Genomic DNA, 18,437 nt, shown 5'->3' with positions numbered 1-18,437 from the left:
CAGCAGGAACGCGATCAGCAGAGGCCCCTTGTCACCAGACACACTAGCACCCGGGGGAAGGCTGGGGGCCATGACATGCCAAGCACAGGATTAAAGCAGCTTCCGCAACAACCTCATTCTTCCCAACAATCCTATGGGCTCAGGAGCATAATCACCCCCATTTCACAGATGCAGAAGTGGAGGCACAAAGAGCAGCAAACATCAACCACAAAACTCTACGGTCCAGCAGACGAGCAAAGCATTTCTGCGCAGTCAAGAGAGAAGACTGGGGCTCTCGGCCCATCGGGAGCCCGGGCTCGGGGCTCCCTGTGCCTCTTCCCATTGCTGCTCCCGTCCCTCTCCTGATGGGCTCTGCTGAGAAACGCTGGGAGCCAAGCCTGGCCTAGGGACCCGGAACCGTACCCATCAGCGGTCACTCCAAGACCCCCGGATGGCAGCTGCAGGGCGTCTTCGGGACTGCGTGACCTCACTTCCGGGAAGAGCTCTCATGAGCCGGCCTTGGCCGGACCTCTGTGAAAACACACCGCAGAGGAAAGGATGAGAGAAGGGGAAGCACATCCATGTGATCAGTTCTGACCCCCAAGAGCCAGGCTTGGGGGGAGCTCAGTGTCTGGGGAGACTGGCCCGCAAAGCTCTAGGGCGAGAAACGACAACTCGGTGAGATTCCGTCCCCTTGGTCCCTCATTCCCACTGTGTCCTCATTGGGACCCACGGCCCCAGCCTCTGCCCTGGGCCCTCTGTTCTGGCAAATGGTTCGACATTCACCAAGGGGTCCAGACCAAGACGCCTGGGTCTCCCTGTTCCTCACTCCCAGGCCCTCCGCTGCCTGAAGGCTGCTCAAAGCCCTCTCCTTGCTGTCCACACGCTGGCCCCAAGGAAGCCTGTCCTGGCTCCTGGGGAGGGGGCTGCTGTGAACGCCCACGCGTGTTGTACACAAGGCCGTTCAAGTAACTGGGGTTGGGAACAGCTATGTCTGCCTGTAGCGGGAGGTGATGACCACTCACACTCCGGCGGGACAGGAGCCCTTCCCCAGGCCACCGGGTGTTGGTGGTCGACGGCCCCCTCCAGAATTCACCCCAGTGAAGAAAGCTGGCCCGGTCCCTATCCAGAGTCTGGACGATGAGGGGGCCTAAGGGCCTTACCACCTGCCTGAAGGGTCACCCAGCCCCCAAGCTCCCCTTAGCATTGGCTGAGCCTCTGTCACAAATTTTGGGAGTTCAAGTCTTCCATTTGCCCACCCTGCTGTGCTCACCCTCTGGGTGTCGTTCCCAAGGGTGCTCCCCAGCAAACCTTCCCCACGCACAGCTCAGCTGGGACTACACCATCCAAGGAGGGCAGATCAATGGCAGGGCCTTGAGTCTACTGAGCTTTCTCAGACAAAACACACACACACACAGAATATAGAGACTTCTCAACGGGCTCCACCAAGAAATGCTGAGCCTCAGCCAGGACTGGCTGGCAAATGTCCTCGGGAACCCAAACACCAGGCCCATATGTATATATTCACATACATAAACTTTCTGACACGTTCTTTTCTGCCCTGGGCTTTCTCCTTTTTCCCTTGCATGGGCACAAGCAATTGAGCGAGGCCTGTAATCAAATATTCTTGTTATAATGTGAAATGGAAAAAGCAGTATATTTTCAACCATCTCACCGTGATGCCTGATATAGCAACAAAACATTGCAGAATATTCTGGCTGTTTTCAATTTTTTGCAGTTATAAAAAAACTGCAGTGAACATTTTTAGGTATAAAACCTTTTTCTACCTATGTGATTTTTCCTCAGGCAAACCAAAGGTCATGGACACAACAAAACTGAAGCTATAAACCAGGTCACGTTAACCAGAACCCACGTCTTCCTGGCAACACAGGCTTCATCCTGTGAATTCTCCCCAGGTGTGTGGGAATCTCAGGAGGAGTCTCTTGTGTTTGGGAGCGAGGTCACAACCACCATACCCTGTCCCTACCTGCCCTGGAGTGCCCACTGGTGTCTGCAGGGCACTGCCCGACACAGCAATCCATGCACAAAGGTTCCCTCGTACCTACAAGCAGGGCCTTCACGTGGAAGTGGGATACAAGCCCAGTCCTCCCACTGCCTCGTGCCTTTTCATTTCACCAAGTTCTTCAGCTTTGCGGGAAGCCATCTCTCCCCAGGGCTCAGGCCTGCCCCCGGGTCTAAGCTTGGGCACAACCCATGCTGTTTCCTCAATTGCTCCTCTGTCCCCGTGCAAATAAACCTGTGGCCTTCAGATACAACCAGACCTAAATCAATGTCTAGGAGAGGAGCCTCCCTGGCTGTCCAGTGGTTAGGACTTCGCCTTCCAATGCAGGGGGTGCGGGTTCGATCCCTGGTCGGGGAGATAAGATTCCACGTGCCTCACGGCCAAAAAACTAAAACATAAAACAGAAGCAATATTGCAACAAATTCAATAAGGACTTTAAAAATGGTCCACTTCAAAAAATATCTTTAAATATCTAGGAGATATTCTTTTTTTATATAAATTTATTTATTTATATTTTTATTTTTGGCTGCATTGGGTCTTTGTTGCTGAGCGCGGGCTTTCTCTAGTTGCAGCGAGCGGGGGCTGCTCTTCGTTGCGTTGCACGGGATTCTCACTGCGGTGGCTTCTCTTGCTGCGGAGCACGGGCTCTAGGCGCACGGGCTTCAGTAGTTGTGGCACGTGGGCTCAGTAGTTGTGGCTCGCGGGCTCTAGAGCGCAGGCTCAGTAGTTGTGGTGCACGGGTTTAGTTGTTCCACGGCATGTGGGATCTTCCCGGACCAGGGCTCGAACTCGTGTCCCCTGCATTGGCAGGTGGATTCTTAACCGCTGCACCACCAGGGAAGCCCTAGGACATATTCTTAAAAATATAATTACAAGGTCACAGTGTACGAAGTTTAAGGCTCTTAATATACGTAGCTAAATGACCTGCCCCCACCTGTACTCTAGCCAGTGGCTCAGAGGCCCGTCAGGATTCAGTGGTTTAATGAAGTGACCTAAGTTCACTGATTCACGAGGGCAGAGGGTTCGTGGGAAAAGTGAGTCTGGATCTGAGTTTATTAAAGAGGAAAGGGTACGGTTTAAAATAAGGAGCACCTTGAGGCAGGGCAGGTGTTATGCAAAAAAAGCCCAGGGGTCTGGGGGAGAAGCATGTGGGGAAGAGTGTGCAAAGGGCTGTGAGCAGACCTGCACAGGTGAACCCAAGCCAGGACTGGAATAAAATGTAGACATTCCAGAATTTTAGTTTTTATAAAAAGTAAGTGGTCACTAGTGGTCAGGGAAGTGCAAACCTTGACCATAATGAGATACCATTTTACACTATTCAACTGGCAACAGTTAAGAATTCTGATGGAACCAAGTGTTGGAGGGGATGTAGACAAATAGGGTCTTTAATATACTACTAGGGGAGGGTGTAAAATGGTACAGTCGCTTGGGAAAACAACCTGGCATCATCTTGTAAAGTTAAACATTCACTTAACTTCAACCTAAAAATTCAAAAGAGAAATTCTTACATGTTTCCCTGGAGACATAAACAAGAATGTTCATAGCAGTGCTGTTTGTGCAGCGAAAACATGGAAACAATCCAAGCGCTCGACCCAAATGTCAGAAGAGTGGGTACATGAGCTGTAATAAATTTACACAATGAAATAATATTCCTCAGTTGCACCTGAGTGAACATGTCACAATAGGGTGAATCTTAGAAACACAATGTTGAGTCAAAAGGCAATTCTTAGAAGATAATATCTAGTATTTCTTTTTGTAGATTCAAACTCAAGGAAAATGAGACATTATGCTATTTAGGCACCAATGTGCATGTGTGACAAAGATTTTTAAATGGATAACGAAGATCAAAAAGACCAGGCCAAGGACTTCCCTGGTGGCACAGTGGTTACGACTCTGTGCTCCCAATGCAGGGGGCCCGGGTTCAATCCCTGGTCAGGGAACTAGATCCCACGTGCATGCTGCAGCTAAGAATTCGTATGCCGCAACTAAGGAGCCCATGAGCTGCAACTAAGGAGCCCGCCTGCCTCAACTAAGACCCGGAGCAGCCAAATAAATAATAAATAAATAAATATGAAAAAAACAAAAAAAGACCAGGTCATTACCTCCAATGGGCAGGCAGAGGGATGAGAGAAGTAGGGAGCATGTAATTGCCAGTAATGTTCTAGTTTGGGGGGAAGGGTTTCATAAGTGTTCACTTTATCATTAATTAGTTAATTAATTAATTGGAACTTGGAGTCAAGGCCAGTGGTCTGAGGCAAACAGACATGGTCTGATGTGGGTGTGGAGTCATTCTCTGCAAAGAGCACGCACACAGCCCAGCAGTGAAGGCACAGCTAACTCAACTGCTGACAGATCTGAACCACAAATCACTTCCAGGACTTTCCCCAACAAGCTCAGTTTTAATTGACTAGAGAAGTCCTTAAGGCAGATGCCCTTAGATCTCTCTCCAGTGAGAAAAGCAGAAGCCAAACCAGGCATGGGAGTGTCGGCACTGCCCTCTAGTGGATACATGGGAATGTCCCGGTGGACGTGGGCTGAAGACAGACTGCCAAGGCTGGTACCAAGTAAACAGACAGGAGCACACACCCAAGGACAGATAATAAGAGACCTAATACGAAAACCCTGAATCGTACCAAAAGACCAGTCGTTCCCACCTACTTCCAGAGCACTTAACGATAGTGGCACTGGATCCAAATGCATGCGCTAAACGTTGTATGAAGACTTACATTTTTCAGAGGAAGTAGGAAAGTACCAAAGCGTGGCTTCACTTTATTATTATTATTCATCTGAGACCCACTCCTTGGCCTCAGCCTTTGAAAGGCCATCCACCAAACGCCCACCTCAGTCCCCTTCTGGTGTCCCTGCGCTGGTACACAATCAAGTGATCACTTTGGTTACCACCCCATGTGACCAGTGTAACAGAAAGCCGGGGCGGGGGGGGGGGGAGTAGGGGGGGGGGGGGGGGGGGTCACTTGGATTAACTGTTAATATCTGAATATCCAGTTGCAAATGATCCACACAACTTAGGGTAGAAAATCTCATATACTGTACTTTGTATGTTGAGATATAAAAGCATAATTTTCACTGCAAAAGAAAGATGCTGTAACAGTGAATGGTCTGGGCCATTATATGCATAAAATTATTTTAAAATCTTAAAAAAGGAAAAGAAATTAATACATATAGTAAAGAGAGAGTAAGTTTGCTAAATAGTTTATAGAGGATATTATATCCTTTTTGGTTTACAACTTTATTAAATTTTAAAAGTAATTGAGAATAACAGAGTTAGACTGTATCAAGTCTAACAGAGTTAGACTTTGCAAAATTGTTTGGTATGCCAGCCTTCTCATAATATTAAACAAAATAATCTTTAAGAATTGTATTTAAATTTTAATTATTTAATCCCAATTAAGCCATGAGACTTTCAAGAAAAAAACCCTATTTGCAAATTCTTCACATCTTGTGAAGATGAATTAAAACCAGAACATCAACTTTACCACTTATCATGAGGAGGAAAAACTCCAAACATATCTGCAAAAAAATCAATAATTAAATCATCATTCAACCCAGGTGTGATACAGAATATAAAGAACCTAAAAAGTGTAAAAGTGTAAAAGTTGTCTTAAAGGAAGTCTGAATTCTGTGGTATCACTCGGTTTGGGCCCTGTGTCCATTTAGATTTTAGCCTGGGATTCTTCGGGAAACTGCACCCCTGGAAGAAAATGAGGATTTCTAAAAGAATTGTTTCAGCGGCTGTTAATGTTAGTAAGAACACAGCAACGTCTTTGAAGATTCTTTAGACAGCAACAGCATGCGGGATTTCACTTTTGCGATGTTAGTCTCTTCCACTGAGAGACTGATTTGAATTATATTAGTCAAACAGCGTCCAGTTTTAAATTATTTTATAATTTTGTATTGTTGGAAAACCCTCAAACTTTGATTCCTGGGTGTTACAGTGTGTTTTTAGTTTTAGGCATCAAATTAAGATCTTTGCATTTAAATGGCTGAAGAAAGCAAATTTTAATTTGTTTTCAAAATGTTATCATTAATAATTAGTGATCCTATCCAAAAAAAATGGAAGGAAAGTGGAACTTAAAGATCTGAGATGGATGGGGAAAGGCAAAATGACCTAAGCAGCTGGTGACGGGGAAAAAGAGAATGGATATATTCCAAGGAAGCTGAATTTTCAAACTCAACCCCTGACTCAGAAAATGGGCTCCAACACAGGATTCTTAGGGCAGTGAAACTATTCTGATGCTATAGTGGTGGATACATGTCACTGTACATTTGTCAGAACTCATAGAATGCAGAGAACAATGAACCCTAACACAAAGAATGGACTCTGGATGATGACACAGGTTCATCGGCTGAAACAAACTGTTGAAGGTGGAGGCCACTTTGGAGTCAAAGGAGGCAGCAGGGTGTATACAGGAACTCTCTGTACTCACCCAATTTTGCCATGAACCTAAAATTGCTCTGAAAAGTGAAGTCTAGTATTAAAGTCTATTATTTAAACAAAATTTTTGGTTCCAAAGAACTAAACTAACATAGCTCACACCCTTCCAAATATTTTTGCCCTTAAAATAAATGGGAGACGTGAATGATAGAAACAGCTGGCTTAGATTGTTCATCATTGTAGTCACAGAAACAGCTGGGGTCTTCGGAGAACCAACATAAGACATAATGGAAACCTGAGCTGGCCCTGGTCTCTAGCTGGGCTCTTCACTCACCACTAGATTCTCTACAAGGAAAACTGACTCTATCCTTAAATGCCCAAAGAAGAACAAAATCATCATGCCTGGAACAGGACACAAGCCTCACAGTCTTCTAAATCCAACCCATCACGGCAACGACAGATTCAGACCTTATTCTTTTTTTTTTTTTTTTTTTTTTGCGGTACGTGGGCCTCTCACTGTTGTGGCCTCTCCCGTTGCGGAGTACAGGCTCCGGACGCACAGGCTCAGCGGCCATGGCTCACGGGCCCAGCCGCTCCACGGCATGTGGGATCTTCCCGGACCGGGGCACGAACCCGTGTCCCCTGCACCTGCAGGCAGACTCTCAACCACTGCGCCACCAGGGAAGCCCTCAGACCTTATTCTTAATCATTTCTCAAGTATTCTCAATGTATTTCTCAAGTGATGGTAATGATGGTAATGTGCTGGGCACACAGATTAGAACACTCCAGATGAAACCCATTTTCCCCTTTGCAAGCTCATCATTGTGTAAAGGTGCCCAAACTGTGCAACACATTTTTTTTTAGTGAAAATACAAAAAGCGTTTTTTTTTTTCAGTTCTTTGATAGTGATCCAAAAACCAAGATGGATCTGTGCACCTGTATTAGTCCGATTTGTATGAGCACATTAGACCACCTGGATGTCTAGGCCTGAACCGTCCGCCTCACTCTCACAATATAACACCAGAAAGAAATGTTTTAAATATTTGCCTCTTTTTTGAACAATTTCAAAGTTTAACTACCTCAATGCTGTAAAGCATGAAGTTAAAGGCTCTGCTTTAGTTTTCAAAACACTTTGAACCCAGATATTTCAGGGGTCATAGAGTTTTAGGTTTAAAGGTCTAAATTTAGCTTTCTTCCAGGAAAAGAGGGAGACGGTAGGAGGCGGATTTTGCAATTTCTTCTTTAATTAAAAACAGTCGTGCAAAAAAAGTCCAAATAAACATATCAGCGTGGGAAAATTTCACTGATCTAATATACGTATTAACGAATACAGACCATTATTATAATTCGCTCAGCCCAAAAAAATCCCATAATTATCCACGTGGCATCTGAGCACAGCCCCGTTGTGCCTTCCCTGGAAAGAAAGCTTCCAAAAGTATCATCAAACTTGCCTCAGGTGCAGCGAAGAGTCAGACCCACGCTGCTAAGTTGGATGAGGGAGAAACTCAGCAACCGCGTCCGGTCCTCCAGGCAGCGGCGTGGCGGGCGCTGCGGGCGGGGTGAGCGGGTCCCCGTCTGTCCCCACCTAGGTCCCCAAGTCTAGGTCACCAAGTCTGTCCCGCACCTCTGTCCCCGCGTCTGCCTCCGCGCCTCTGTCCCCACCTCGGCCCCCGCGTCTGTCCCTGCGAATCTGTCCCTGCGCCTATATCCCCACCTCGGTCCCCGTGCCTCTGTCCCCAAGCGCCGGGGACCTCTGTGCCAGCACCTATGTCCCCGCCTACGGCCCCGCCCCGCCCCGCCGCCCAGCTTTCGTTTACTGCGAACCGAAAGCGAAACTCAGCCGAGGCTTCGCCTCAAGGGCCCAGCGTTTCGCCCCGGCGCACGAAGCAAGTGCAGCTGAAGCTGGTTTCGCGTTTAAACGTGCGCGCGCTTTGCGTTACATGCCTTTACCCAACGGCTCCTAGAACAAGCGCTTCTTCTGACATTTGAAGATCCTTGTAGTAATTAGGGGGCGTCTTACCATCGTTTGGCATTTCGTAGTACACGTGGCAGCATGTTTTTCTTTTTTAAAGACATAATATAATTTCTTAAATTGGGTATCTTAAAATTGATGGCTTGTAGATTCGATGAAATACGGCACATGGGTACCAAGCCGTTATCCTATCTTTCCGCTCGGAGGGAGGACCCGCTGTGACGCAGAGCAGTTGGGGAAAAGAAAGTGAACTGCCTCTTGCTGCTTAGAACCTAACTAACAGACACTGGATCCCAGAGAAATGCCAGGCTCGCTTCTAAACTCTAAACCTAATTCAATCTATGCAACAGTCTCCTGATGTAGGCCCTATTTTTATCCCAGTTCTATAGGAGGGAATATTAAATTTCAAAGAGGTGAAGTGACCTGCCCAAGGTCACGAGATTACAAGGGGTGGAGCCAGGATTCCAGAGGAGTCTTAACCTTCGGTCTCAACCCCCCACTGCCACCGCCTTGACTTTAATTGCACCCCTTCATATGAAATGCCAGTTCTGTGAAATCAGGGGCTCACCGGGTGGGCATGCAGATAGGTTAAGGTTCAAAGAGGGATGGACAACTTGCACACGTGAAACTCTTGTTACCTCTTTAGAACGCACTTCACGTGTGTAGACCCATGGGGTGGCAGCAGAAGGGTTGTCTGCCAGGGGCCTCAGATACCCTGCTGGACAGTGGTAGATTTGTGCAGGGAAGCAGAGCGGAGTCTCCTCACTAGTGCTCAGCCTTTCGGAAAGCCATCCACTGGCCAGGTGTGAGGGTGAGAGGCTTCAGAAACCCACAGCTGCCGGGGCCTCACTGAGGCTGCGGCAGGTCTGCAGTGAGGTATCCTGTTCACACTGTCCTGATGTGAAGATATACGTAGCATAACGTGTCTGTTAGAAGCTTGAACAAGGCACATGTATCCATGCTGCATATACCTGTCGGTGTGCATGAATGCACATATACCCTGCGCATAAGCTAAAGCTCCCCTTCCCCGCTGTCGGAATGGAAAGCAGGAGAGTGCACCGCAGGGCATGTCCTCTCCAGACTGGGGGTGAGTGTATGCAGCCCGTGCTTACACAGGTGCAGTGAATGCAGAGCAATCAATATAACCAATATCACCCATCAGTAAACAGGCGCCTCAGGCCCCTGAGGTGAGGGCATGGGGAGAGGGTGTTGTAAATTAGGTATAATTTCTAAGTACTTTAAGTCAGTAGAATTCTAGGGAACAGTTGTAACTGCCTTCAGTGATTCTTAGCAGATGCTACTTGTAGTCAATCAGTTCATTCTCTTTGAATCTTGGTAACGCAGTGGAGCAAAGGAATTAGCATTGCCGCCCCGGTGTAGCATGGTCAGGGTCAGTCTCGGGGCTGGAGACTGGACTGCACAATGTAAGAATCCATAACAATTATTATGAGGCCTGAGCAAGGGTGTTGGCCCCAAGTAGGGTGAGAAGGATAATTGGAACCAGATTTGTCACCATCAGAGAGGCCAATGGGAGAATGAACCCTACTGTGTTGAACTGGAATGGGAGTTAGTGTGGACTCATGATTTCAGAATGTTTAGAGAGATGGGCAGAGAAACAAACAAAGCGGTAACCGTGTGTATGCATAACTGTGTCCCCAACTCTGTCCACTGAGAAGGCCTGGACCAGTGACACCCCGATAGCACTGTGCCCATCGAGCGCCCAGATTTTGGCTTCTAATTGCCATTCTCTAGTTACAGGAGCCAGAGTGCTTAGAGAAATTGTTGTTTTCAGGGTTAAGTACAAGATGAGCCTAGGACGCCTTGTTCTGTCAGAAAGTAAGAAAATGCTCAAAGAATGATGAGGACATGTCAAAAGGACATGGAAGCCAGCTGGAAGGCACTCCCATTGGCCCAAGCTAGAACAATCTGAGCATCAAAATAGGTGACAAAACAGACAGATTATAACTCACTAGATAAAATAGGAACTCACTGTCCACACCAATAAAAATAAATAATTGAGTAAGCTCCAAGTTTCATGAGGAACAGAATATTTACACAGTTTTAAAACACTTTGCCACCAAACACATACTATTAATTACTAATATTATGCATATGTAATATTACATTATACTTACAATTAATGTAAATGTTAATTACAAATGGGAAAATAAGTACTTTCACTGGACACCATCAGTGACGGGAAACTGAGTTATGTGCCATCTGCTAGGATGAAGTTGGAGGAACGCAGCATCACTTCTGAGATGCTCCTGTAAAAGTGCACAACCTGAATCCATCCATGAGGAAGCAGCTGACTAACCCAAGCTGAGGAACATTCTACAGAACAGCTGGCCTGTAATCTTCAAAAGTGTCAGGGTCATAAAAATGTTTTTTAAAGGCTTGAGAAACTATTCCAGACCAAAGAGATAATTACAAGTAGATGCAACAGGAGAGCCTGAACGGGATCCTTTTGCTATAAAGTACAATATTGGGTCAGCTGGTATAACCTGAATGGGGTCAGAGGACTAGGTAGCAGCAGCCTCACACTAAGGCACTAGGAGAAATGAAGCACCATGTGGAAACTTACTCTCAAATAGTTCAAGGAAAAAAAGGTTTGTACTTTTCTGTAAGTTCAACATTGTTTCAACATTTTTTAACGTAAAAAAGTAATATGGGTTGGTGTTTTTTTCTGAAGTCTATTAAAAAGATTGTGCTCTTGGAAAGCATTAGTTGAAAGATTTCTGAAAACCTTGCCAGAAAGAGTTTAAACTGAAACTGCATAACACCTGTTTCAAAAGAAAGTTTGGGCCCCGAGTTGTTCACGCAGTATTTCTGCCTATTTAGGAATTTTTTTGGGTGGTGGGGGACCGCGCCCCATAGCATGTGGGATCTTCCCCCACCAGGGATGGAACCCGGGACCCCTGCATTGGGAGCTCAGAGTCTTAACCACTGGACTGCCAGGGAAGTCCTGAGACATTTTTAATGTCACTGAAATTCTTAGCAGCTGGATTTCTTTCTCTTTATCCTTTTTTTTTTTTTTAATTGGATGTATGAGGCAAGAAGCCACACCTTCTGCCTCTCGAAAATTCTGCCTAAAACTTGCTCACAGAAGAAGGCGCTTGACAGCTTTATGGGATAAACCCAGTCCTCCTTCACGGTGGAAGCTGCTTTAGAGAAGTTATGTGTCCAAGGTGAGGAGCAATTTATAGAACCTGACACTAATTTTTGCTCTACGAAAAGGGAAAGTGGTGTTTTAAGAAAAAGAAGAGGAAAACAAAGACTAATAAAGTTCACTTCTCTGCAAACAGGTGGTTCTGTGTGAACTGTCCGCCTCTTCCCTCTGCACAACTCCTGCCCATTTTCCTCTCTGCATTTTGTCAAGATATGCCTTTTTATTTTAAATTTTACTTTATTTTGTAGGGTTCCAAAAACAACTAATAAGTTTGCCTTTAAGGTGTGTAGATCGAACCTCCCCCACAGGATTCATCTGGGTGAACAGACTCCTGAGAAGGAGGGCTGGAAGTAAACGGAGCAAAAGGTCTCAGGGCAGCACCAAAACAGCCTGTGGCTTGGCGTCCCTAACCATCCCTTGTCATTCTCTGTCCTCTAGTGATTTGTAGTCTTAATGGAGAACTTTTTTTTAATTAAATAGTTTATCTTGGGACTTCCCTGGTGGCGCAGTAGTTAAGAATCCACCTGCCAATGCAGGGGACCGGGGTTCGAGCCCTGGTCTGGGAAGATCCCACATGCCGCAGAGCAACTAAGCCTGTGTGCCACAACTGCTGAGCCTGCGCACCACAACTACTGAAGCCTGCGCACCTAGAGCCTGTGAGCCACAACTGCTGAGCCCTCGCACCACAACTACTGAAGCCAGCGCACCTAGAGCCCGTGCTCCGCAACAAGAGAAGCCACCGCAATGAGAAGCCCGTGCACCGCGATGAAGAGTAGCCCCTGCTTGCCACAACTAGAGAAAGGCCGTGCACAGCAACGAAGACCCAATGCAGCCAAAAAAATAAATAAATAGTTTATTTTGGAAAATAAATTTTAGGGACTTCCCTGGTGGCACAATGGCTAAGACTCCACACTCCCAATGCTGGGGGCCTGGGTTCCATCCCTGATCAGGGAGCTAGATCCCACATGCCTGCTGCAACTAAGAGTTTGCATGCTGCAACTAAGGAGCTGAGAGCTGCAACTAAGACCTGGGGCAACCAAATAAATAAGTAAACAAATAAAATGTTTTTTAAAAATTTAAACGTACAGAAAGGTTACAAAAATATCCCAGTGATGCCATATACTCTTCACTCATTATTAACATTTTGGCACACTTTATTACTTTTCTCTCTTATACACACCCACACACCCTATATCGATATATATTAAATCAGCTTTTTTGTTTTTTGTTTTTGCTGGGCTATTTGAGAGGAAATAGCAATCAAGATTCGTCAGCCCCAAATAATCTAACATATCTGCTAGGGCCCAAAACATGTTCTTATATAACTCCAGTGTAATTATTATCAAGTTCAGGGAATTTAACACTAATATAATATTACTGATATTTTCTAACATATACAGTCAATATTCAAACTTTGCCAGTTATCCCAGTATTGTCCTTTATATCAACTCTTTTTTCCGATACAGAATCTAAGCCATAATCTCATTCATTTAGTTTTTTTATTATTAAACTTTTTATTCTGCAATAATTGTAAGAAATAATGCAGAGAGATTCGAATTTTCCCATCTTGTAGAACTGTGGCACACATCACAACCAGGATATTGATGCCAACGCAGCCAACATCAATACAGAACATTTCCATAGACTCAAGAATCCCGGGACTTCCCTGGTAGTCCAGTGGTTAAGAATCGCCTTCCAATGCAGGGGACGCCAGTTCGATCCCTGGTCAGGGAACTAAGATCCCACGTACCACGGGGCAGCTAAGCCTGTGTGCCGCAACTAGAGAGAAGCCCACGCACCACAGCGAAATATCCCACATGCCGCAACTAAGACCCGACGCAGCAAGAAAGAGAGAACGAGAGAAAAAAAGAAAAGAATCTCGCAGGTTGCCCTTCATAGACACACCTACCTCCTTCCTGCCCATCCCCCTCCTTAACCTCTGGCAACCACTAATCTGTTCTCCATTTGTATAACTTTGTCATTTCAAAAATGTTATACAGGGGGACTTCCCTGGTCGCGCAGTGGTTAAGAATCCGCCTGCCAATACAGGGGACATGGGTTCAAGCCCTGGTCCAGGAATATCCCACATGCCACAGAGCACCTAAGCCCATGCGCCACAACTATTGAGCCTGTGCTCTAGGGCCCGTGAGCTGCAACTACTGAAGCCTGCACGCCTAGAACCTGTGCTCCGCAACAAGAGAAGCCCCCTCAATGAGAAGCCCACGCACTGCAACAAAGGATATCCCCCGCTCAGCACAACTAGAGAAAGCCTGCGCTCAGCAACGAAGACCCAATGCAGCCAAAAATTAAAAAATAAATAAATTTAAAAAGAAAAAAAAAACATTGTATAGGGGAATTCCCTGGCAGTCCAGTGGTTAGGACTCCATGCTTCCACTGCAGGGGTCACTGGTTTGGTCCCTGATGGAGGAACTAAGATGCCACAAGCAGTGGGCTACGGCCAAAAGAAAAAAAAAAAAAAGTTATACAAATGGAATGACACAGTATGTAGCCTTTGGGGACTGGCTTTTTTTCACTCAGTTTAGCTCTCTAGAAATCCACCCAGGTTGTTGAGTGTATCAGGAGTTTGCTCCTTTTTATTTTAATGGACCACAGTTTGTTTATCCATTCATCTGTTGAAGAATATCTGGGTTATTTCCAGTTTTTGTCTATTACAAATAAAGCTGCTATTAATAATCATATGTGACTTTTTTGCATGGACATAAGTTTTTATTTTTCTGGCGTAGTTGCCCAGGAGAGCAATTTCTAGGTGGTAGGATGGCGTATGCTTAATTTTTTAAGAAATTGTCAAATTCTTTTCCAGAGTGGCTTTACCATTTCACATCCCCACCAGCAGTCTGTAAGTGATCCAATATCCCTGCATCTCTGCCAGGATTTAGTGTTATCAGTGTTTTTCATTTTAGCCATTCTGATGGGTTTATAGTAATATCTCGTTGGGGTTTTTCATCTAGTTTTAATGTCTCTTTAGTTTCCGTTCCTCTGGGGTTGACCTTTTACTGTCCTACATGACACTGGTGTTTTTAAAAAGTACAGGCCTCTTGTTTTCCAGAATGTTCCTTAATTTGGGTTTGTTGGCTTGTTTCCTACTAATATGATTCAGGTTCCACATGACTGACAGCAGTGCTGTGTACATGACGTATCCTCTGTGCCTTAAGTCAGGAGCCACCTGATGGCCATTTGTCTTGTTATTGGCGATGATAGCTTCCATCACTTGATTAAGATGGTGTCCACCAGATTTCTCCACTATAAAGGTAATCTCCCTCCTTTTAATTATCGAGTAATCTGACAACAGATTCTTCAAGAATGTGTAAATATTCTTTAACCCATGAGAACTCTAAAAATTTTGCACACGAACACTCCATCCAAACCTCTGAACAAAGAAACTTGATCAAAAAAAAAAAAAACGGGTAGAAGTGGGGGGAAAAAAACCAGAGACTTGACCAAACTTTAACACAGCTTCTAGCAGCAAAGCCACATCCTTGGGACACCCAGCCCTCTCTTGAGTTCCTGTCTGGAAAAGCCTCAGGGCTGTCAAAATAATTTACTGTTTGTTCTGATACCGGATGGTAGGCCCCGACCTCCGTTTCTCAGAGCATTTACTCAAAAGGGCTCACAATTGTGAATCCTTTCTCTGTCCCTCCAAGATGTATTTGTATCTCCTTCAGCTCAGGAGCGTCTTTCTCAAACACCTGAAAGCCATTCCTTTGCAATGCCGGCCTCTGTCCCCAGTCTCTGTGGCAACAGAACCCTCCCTTGGAGCACAGCCAGCAGCGGACACAGCTGGCCTGGTCACACTTACACTGACCAACCCTCTGTGACTTCTCATTTGAGCCCCCTCCATACACCCTCATTCTCCCCTTGAAACACCCAGTCACCTCTGTGCCAATCAGAAGGGAGTTCAGCTCTTTCCCCTACTGTCAGTAGTTACTGAATAAAATCTGTTTTCATCTCTTAAACTAATAGCTGGCTTTGTTTATCTTTGATACCCAAGAACCTTTCACCTAATGGTTTTAGCTTCCCCTAGTGATTCTGTCATGGTTCTTCTTTATTAGTTGGCATTCTACCAAAAAGAAGAGCTTTCTCTTCTCCCCCTCCTCTTTGCTTCTTTGTTTCTTCATATTATAAATGCAAAAATTCATTTATACTCAATGTGTACTGCCTTTATTAATTTTGGTGCTCAACTGGCCAGTAGGAGCTCTGTCAAACTGGCTCCTGTGTCTTTATGACATGTTTTCCATCATTTTTTGAGCACTTCTTTACCTTCTGGCACAAGATGTTCCAGGTTCATCTTGTACTTTTCCTGATTCAGCCCTGAAATCAGCCAGTTCTCCAATGAGTCATAATTCCTTTTAGAGGGGAATGGTATTTAGAAACCAAGATACAAGCACTAGATGTTCTCATTGCTATGGGGTGTCATTGCTGCTAGGTCCTTTCAATGGCAGAGCTAAAAAAAACAACAAAAAAAAAAACAAAGAAGCAAACATGAGGGACTTCCCTGGTAGTCCAGTGGATAAGAATCCACCTTCCAGTGCAGGGGACGCAGGTTCAATCCCTGGTCGGGGAACTAAGATCCCACGTGCCACCGGGCAACTAGGCCCACTCACTGCAACTAGAGAGCCCAAGTGCCACAACTACTGAGCCCATGCACTCTGGAGCCGGCGCACCACAACTAGAGAAGCCTGTGACCTGCAACTAGAGAAGCCTGCACGCCACAACTAGAGAGAAGCCCACACACCGCAACGAAGAGCCCACACACTGCAACGAAGACCCAGTGCAGCCAAAATTAAAAAAAAAAAAAAGCAAACATAAGTTCACACTGAAGACTCCAATTTTACAATATGATCCACTATTACAGGGTTGTTCTTTGCTCTATCCCATTCCATAATTGTATATTCCTTCTTCCACAGTGAAAACTCTGGTTCCCATTAGTATGAATCTATTTCTTTCTTTGCTCAATCTGAGAACACATACACGGTAGTTTGAGAATAGCTACACTACCTACCAACAACAAACTTACTAAGTTCAAGATATTTTTTCCATTCTTTTTATCTTTACACAAAAGATATATAGTCAAAATACTGTGTTCAATACTGTGGATTATATTTTTCTTCTATGCGGTTATGGTGTCCATTTGATACACAGTTCAATGTATTTGTTTCTGGTGACGTAGTTTCAGGATGCCATGGGTATCCTAGGTGTCTCTGCTATGGATAAGAGCACAGGAAAATAGAACAAGATTACCATCAAAAAATGACAAGGGCCATTTCAGCAAAGAACACATTGAGCTTATGGTCCAAAAGCTAAGAGGTACAAAGCTGAATATGAGAAACAGAGGAACAGATGGCTTCCAGAAATCCACTTGAATTCTGTGCATTCAACATGACAGCAAAGGTTGCAGATGAGAGACTCAAAGGCAAGATCAAAGATGAGGACAAACAGAAGATTCTTGACAAGTATAATGAAATCATCAACTGGCCTGATAAGAATCTGACTGCAGGAAAGGAAGAACCTGAACTTTGGCAGAAAGAGCTGGAGAACATTTGCAACCTCATCATTATCAAGTTGTAGCAGGGTGTGAGAGGAAGGCCTGGGGCTTCCCGGGTGACGGAGCTCCTCTTCTGGGCCCACCTTTGAAGATGTAAGTGAAGCCAACCTGAGCATAGATAATTTAGCCCTGTTCCACAGTAAAAAAAAAAAAAAAAAAAAATTGAAGGAGCCAAATTCACAACAAATCCAGTGACAGTCTTAAGGTTGAGCTATTGAGTAATTCAATACTGTACTGAATTACTGGCTTTCTCATAACTTAGGGAATATATGCACAGGGAAAGGAAATAACATTGCATTTTATTAACATGTTGTAAAATGCAATGTATTAAATAAAATCTGTATTTACAATCAGTGCCCAAAAGAGCTTATTAGAAAAGAAAAAATTGTTTGGTCATGCCAGAGTTTCAAAAGGAAAAAATCGCTGGGTGAGCTCAACAGAAGAGAGATGACAGGAGAAAAGAATCAGTGAATTTGAGGATTGAACAATTGAAATTATCCAATATTAACAACGGAGAGAAAATAGACTGAAAAATGTTAGCAGAGCCTCAGTGGCCTGTGGTACTATAATGAAAGATCTAACATTCACTGAGCTCCAAAGAAGAGAAGAAAGTGTGAGGCTGAAAACTATTCAAAGATATGACAAAGCTGAAAATTTCCCAAATTTGGCAAAAGACATATATCTTCAGATTGAAGAAACTGGGTGGACTCCCTAGATAAGGCCACAGAAATCCACATCAATATACATTGTAGGACTTAACAGGTGATGCAGTGGTTAAGAACCCTCCTGCCAACGCAGGGGACATGGGTTCGATCCCTGGTCCAGGAAGATCCCACATGCCACAGAGCAACAAAGACCATGCGCCACAACTACTGAGCCAGTGCTACAGAGCCCGCAAGCCACAACTACTGAGCCTGTGAGCCACAATTACTGAGCCCGTGTGCTGCAACTACTGAAGCCTGTGCGCTGAGAGCCTGTGCTCTGCAACAAGAGAAGCCACCGCAATGAGAAGCCCGCGCAACGCAACGAAGAGAAGCCCCTGCTCGCCGTAACTAAAGAGAAAGCCCACGTACAGCAACGAAGACCCAACGCAGCCAAAAAATAAACAAATAAATCGATAAAATAAAATTACTTAAAAAAAAATAGACTGATGGAATTCCTAATAACTGAACCATGGTTGAATTCCTGGAATAAATCCTTCTTGGTTGTGCTACATTTTTTAACGTGGTATGGACTCTGCTGACATTTTACTAATGGTTTTTGCATTGGCATTAATACAAATCTTGGGGTTTGGGGGATTTTTGTTTCTCGGGGTGTTTTTTGGCCACACCAAGCGTC

General features: G+C 45.0%; 1 protein-coding gene across 1 annotated transcript in view; it reads right to left on the bottom strand.

Annotated features, from left to right (window-relative positions):
• USP18 (ubiquitin specific peptidase 18) overlaps positions 1–18,437 on the bottom strand; it is a 37,415-nt gene that overhangs the window by 15,831 nt on the left and 3,147 nt on the right. The gene's annotated exons all lie outside the window — the stretch shown is intronic.

This window comes from Lipotes vexillifer, unplaced genomic scaffold, assembly GCF_000442215.2.
Source record: "Lipotes vexillifer unplaced genomic scaffold, Lipotes_vexillifer_v1.1 scaffold395, whole genome shotgun sequence".
Taxonomy (NCBI): Eukaryota; Metazoa; Chordata; class Mammalia; order Artiodactyla; family Lipotidae; genus Lipotes; species Lipotes vexillifer.
Note: the sequence above shows the minus strand (reverse complement) of the source record. Positions and strands in the feature narration are given on the sequence as shown.